The 6,000-nt window shown below is 32.4% G+C and overlaps 1 protein-coding gene across 3 annotated transcripts in view; it reads right to left on the bottom strand.

Moving 5' to 3' along the window:
• The window catches only part of MSR1 (macrophage scavenger receptor 1), a 69,880-nt gene extending 65,261 nt beyond the window's left edge, over positions 1–4,619 (bottom strand). For all 3 annotated transcript variants that reach the window (XM_019738014.2, XM_019738016.2, XM_019738015.2), the window contains exon 1: positions 4,473–4,619. The gene's annotated coding sequence lies outside the window, so the exon portion shown is untranslated. The remainder of the gene's footprint in view (positions 1–4,472) is intronic.
• Positions 4,620–6,000: the final 1,381 nt, after the last annotated feature.

A 6,000-nucleotide genomic window follows, 5' to 3' on the forward strand; every position in this document is an offset into this window, starting at 1 on the left:
TTTTTTGTAGTAAAACATGCATGATACAGTAGATATAAAGGCAATACAGAGACGTTGGCAAAGCATTCTCACTTTAACAAGAGGCAAGGGCTTTATTCTAGATCATTCTCACCCACTAGACCCACATCTGATTGCAGAGCCACTCCTGACTTCCTCAGAGCCATTCCTTCCACTCTATCTCAGATGTGTTTTTTTTTAATTTCAGCTCATTTCTCTCTACCCCAGCCAGGTATCTTGGATAGTAGCAACGGGGTTGGGAATCCAGGGGAGAATCGAAGAGGTATTAAGAAAGAGAAGGAAATGAAAGGAATTTATGTTGCATCATAAAACTGTAACACTTTAACAATAAACAGGAGAAAAAGAATCAAACAGAAAATATTTATCAGGGAAAAAATATGGGGGGACATAAACTTGGAACAAATATATTTAATGGGCAAGTAAAGGAAGAAGAATCAATATTAAAGATAAGGAAGAACCTTGGACAGTATGGTAGAACAGGTTAGAATCACGGGAAAGCAAAAGGAACGTCAAGGTGCAAGGACATCCATAACCTGCTACAGGTAATTTGAGCTGTTTTACATGTGTGGTAGAGACAGAAGCAGATTCTTGAGAGATCAAGGAAAAGTAAATGTATAAAAATGAAAGTCCTTGAGTATATACCAGAGATCTGGCCACACTCCTGCTTTTCTGTTGAGAAGAGATACAGAACATCACACTAAGATAAGTATATTGAAGGGAGTTTTTTCTCTGCTTCTCCCTCCTTATCTCCAACTTGTTAACATTGAGCCAAGTCTCTGTTCTTATCTCATTTCTAACTTTATGCTCATTGCTTTAAATACAATCCATAAGTCTGATGACTCTTACTTCTGTATTTCCTGCCCAGACCTCTCCTCTTGACTCCAGATCTGTATATGCAACTGCCTAAGGACATCACTACTTGGATTTCTTATAGATGGCCCAAACCTAAGGGCCTTTCTTGTCTCTTCCTCCATTTGCAATCTATTGTCAGATCTTATTGATTTGTTTTCAAACCTAATCAGAAACTGGCTGCTTCTCATCACTTTTCCTACTACCATCCTTGTTCGAGCCCCATCATTTTTCTCAGCTGGACTATTTTAAAAGCTCCCTAATTGGTCTCTCAGCTTAACTCTTACTCCTTCCATTTTATTTAGTCTCCACACTGCCTCTAGAGTGTTCCTTTTACAAAGTAAGTCATATCCTGTCACTCCAGTACTGAAAACCTGTGAACACCTTCCTATCTCACTCAGGTCCTGATTAAAACCTCACTCTCTCCGACAAACATTTCTTAAGCCTCAAATTTAAAATTACAACCAACCTTTCTCACTTCTTGTTTTTGTTCCTGGTTTGATTTTTTTTTTTCCCTCTAGAATTTATCACTAATCTGAAATAATTTTTCCTTATTTATCTTGTCTATTGTCTGTCTCCTTTCACCCAAGTTAGATCCATGATGCAGGAATTTTTATCTCTTTTGTTCAATGACTAGAAAGTTCCTGACACTTGGTAGGTACCCATTACATACATAAACACATTATAAAAATTTCTTAAATGAAAAGACAATATTTTTTGCTAGATGACTAGATTTCTTAACTGGGGGTTATGCCTCAAGGAAAGTTTGTATTTCACTAACGTGGAAATTTTAGTTCTATTATACATTGGGAAATAAAAGTTTCTTCTCTGAATTGTGTGTAAATAGGAAACTGAAACAAAATGTTTCATCTCTGAAGTTCCTACTTTGCCTCAAAGGCATTCATTAGACTTACTAGATTACTATACTTCTTTACTAGTATTATTATTATTAGTGTGATTTTTTTAGTAATGTTAAAGAACATACGCATGTGAAGTTTCAACAGCAGCCAATGAACAATTTGCACAATTCAAATGGGCCTTTAAATGTCATTTCCAAAGTTAAGAGAAAAAGCAACTTCTCATAAGTTACAATTTTAACCAAATGTCAATTCACTGACAGAGGACTATAAAATCTTCTTGGTTTGTACAATCTATTAAAAGCATGTTCTCATGAGAAGTGAAACACATCTCTGCAATATCAGCTTTTTATAAGGTGGGTGAAAAGTTTACAGAAGCTACAATAGGAAAACCATATGAAAGAATTTCAATGCTAATTTGTTTGGAAACATACCCTTGATGTTTTTACTGTGTTAAACATTATATAACATTATATAAAAAAAGTTATAACAATATCAGAGATAAATTGGAGCAAAATTTCTGTTATCTCATTGCCCTTAATATATGTAAAAATACTTTCATTTTTCATATGAAATTTGAGTCTTTGTACCTACATATCTACGTTACATAGCTGATTTATAGTGAATATTATTATTTGGTCTTATACATGTCCCTTAAAATCATATCATTATTTTTATACTCCTAATTATTTTTTAAATTTAAAATGATGGGCTACATAATAACTCATCGAATAAATGTACCTATTCATGTAACCATTTTCTTATAATGTAAATTTTTTTTTAAATTTGTCCCCTCTTCTTTGGAGGGAAATATCTTACTAATATAGATGATAATGTAAACATTTTCATAATGTATCTGTATTATTTTGAGATATTTCTTTAGGATTATTCACCATATGTTGAATTATCAGGTAACAGGAAAAGTATTTTAAATTCCTTGGTGTCTACTGCCTGACTACTCTTCAAAAAGATCATACAGTTTTATAAAGTTTCCAGTCATATGTGACTATGGCAGTTTTCAACCAAATTCACTACTATTCAGTAATAATGTTTATTTTAGAAGCATTTGGATTTTGATAAGAGTTAAATGATACCTCCAAGGAAGTTTTATTTGCATTTTTTGCTATTAGTGTTGAGATATTTCCATTATTTGTTTTTCTTCTTTTGTTTTGTTTATTCATATCAACTGGTTATCCATCCTCACAGGCTCCCTCTTTATATAGGTATGAATAAACTATATGTAATATATATGTTGTGCACATTTTTCCTTCTTAGACTGTTTCCTATTTCAAATTTGTCATCAAACTTTTAAGGTTAATTTCATCTGTAAGGGGTAAATAATAACTTTGTAACTTTATTATTCAAAAATAAAAAAATCTGATTTTGTATGAATAGTTCAAAATATATAAATGAAAATAACATTAACATATTTGTGAAACCAACAGCTCTGCTGTTAAAAACTGTGTCCATAAAAGGGATTAAGGTAAAAAATGGAAACATATATTGTGCCTGATACTATTGATGCTAATCCTTGGTAGTGAAGAAGAAAGAGCATCAATTTTTGAATATGAAGTCTACGTTTGAATATTGTCTGTGCCGTTTCCTAGCCATGACCTTTCACAAATAACTTATTTGATTGCATTCTTTATATATGTAAAATATGATTACAATACCACTTTAAAGAATTATTATAAGAGTTAAAAATATTTTTTGTAAATTGCCTGGTACACAATCATCAACAGATGAGTCATTATTTTAAAATACCAATTTTTTTTTAAATATAGAATTATTTTATCCTCACAACAGCTAGGGAACCAAGACCTGCGATGTTTAACTAGTTAATGTTACAGAACTAGGGAATGGAGAAGCTTGGATTTGAACGTGGGCAGTGTACTTCCAGAATATCAGCTCCTAACTACTGCATAAAACATGTACAATCCCATTCTATGACTTTCCTGTCACTGTTCTCACATTGCCCATGAGAATGCTAACCCCCATTCTATGCTACGTAAATCTTACCCATTCTTCAAGATGAACCTAAATTCGAACAAATCCATGAAGATGTTTTTAATAGTCCCATCTCCCTTTGAAGTAATTTTGACCTTATATTCCCATAGTAGTTAACTGTAGCATTTTCACACTACTTAAGGTACTCAAATTATAGATTTACATATTATTTTATGTCATAGTAAGGTGCTCAAATTATATATTTGTTTTAGATCATGAACTTCCTGAAGACAGTGACTTCATTTTATTTTTTGTATCCCCTCCCTACATCTAGTTCAGTGATGTGCATATATAGATGCACAACCAATATTACCTATATGATAAGTAAAGGTAATAAAAGGTATTAAGTTAAAGCCAAAAGTTTAATATGAAAATTAAGGAAATTAGACTAATTAAAATATGTTTAATCATGTTTTGAATTAAAGCCAATATTTTTAATCAAAATATACACAATTATATGCCAAAAATTTCTCACTAGTTTAAACCTACAAAGCCTTTAGTATGTTTCATACATATCTATGCACACATATACATTTTTCACTCATGGAAAACCTAGCAAAAACAAAAATCTCTATTTTTTACCATTTTAACAACCAAACCAAATTATTAGTAATAAGATTAAAAATTTATACCAGAAATTATTGAATATATATCTATCACATATCACATACACACACAGAGCAGACACATATAAACAATAGAAGCAATTTTTTGAAGAACATTAAAATAAACTTCTTTTACCGTTTGTCCTAAAGACGGCTGAACTGATTTATCCACTTCCCTCTATTTACAATTGAAACTTAAAATCTTTATCACACAGTATTTCAGCATCTGATACATGAAGAAAGGAAATGACACATTGAGTGTTGAAAATCTTTCTTAACAATGCATTTCAATAATACTCTCACCAAAGTACAAGTCTGCAAAATCTAAATTTGTCAGATAACTCATTCCTCCTCCCATCTAGGACATTACAAAAAAAAAAAAAAAAGAGAGAAGTAAGATGAAAAAGAAGTGGGTTATTATAACAGGGCATATAACATATGGTAGATGGATTTTTTCCTTTTTATAAGATATGTATGCCTCTATAAATTCCCATTATCTATTATTTTCTATTAATCTCATCTTATATTGATTTTCATTATCTTCTCAAACTTATATCTATATAAGTTTGAAGAGAAACTCCATGTGTAAGTGATTTGTTTTTCTTAATCCTTTTTTCTGCATTTCTTATCTGTAGCTTCAAACACAAAACACATGAGGAAAGGATGTGTGCTAACTAAGCAAAAGAAATAATCCAATAATGCTCACTGCAGCTCTACCTATACTGATGTTAGCATTATCTACAGATCCCTTTTGAGCAACTAGTAACCAGCTGTTTATTTCCCCAGAAACACAGTGGAGGAAAGGAGTCTGAGGCATGGAGTCAGAAGAAAGAAGTATCCGTCACCTTCTACTACCCTGTCAGAGTTTACACTTTTCATCTCACTTATTTGACCACATTCAACAAATCCCAGTATGACACACATAAAAAGCGTATATTATAGCTAATTTTTATAGTTAATTCTTCTAGGGAAAGGTATTTAGTTTATATCTTGTAGGTACTTCTTGGTGCTTTAAACAGGGAGGGATAATATTTCATACCATCGTTGGCCACAATAATCTTGCCATGCCCTTGAGCACCACAGAGCACTGTATCTCAGAAGGCAATATCCCTGGTAGAAAGAAAGCGGAATTCTGCACTGTGTTTGAGAGGAAGAAAAGAACATTATCACCCAGACATTCTTAAACACTAATAGCAATAGCAATAGTAACAGGGGCAGTGAAGCAAGCAGTGAGAGTGCCAGCCAGGTAACTTTGGACGAGAAGGAGGATTACTGAAGTGGATCCTGGCTGCATCTGCGTAACGGCTATGAGGATATTCCTTAACTACGCTAAGTTTATCACCAAATTCTTGGTGAAGAGGAACTTAGACTAACATCAGAACTCAATTTATTTGCTTTGTAATTGTTTGTATGTACCTCTGACTATATATATATATATATCTTAGAAAACAAGGTCCTTTAGAGGTCTTTAAAAAATCTGGAGTTTAAAAACCTTAAATTTGAATACCCCTGTCAACACTACGTGATTAGAAAAGTTAGACTGGGAATAACAAACTAAGACAGCAAATTTCCCAAATTCTATCCTAATGAGGTTTATTTCTGTCAGAGTAGGCTTTATTTCTAGGATGTCTCTGCAATATTGTTATGTATATGTCTTTACTTCC

The sequence above is a fragment of the Rhinolophus sinicus genome, linkage group LG04 (assembly GCF_036562045.2).
Source record: "Rhinolophus sinicus isolate RSC01 linkage group LG04, ASM3656204v1, whole genome shotgun sequence".
NCBI classification, from domain to species: Eukaryota; Metazoa; Chordata; class Mammalia; order Chiroptera; family Rhinolophidae; genus Rhinolophus; species Rhinolophus sinicus.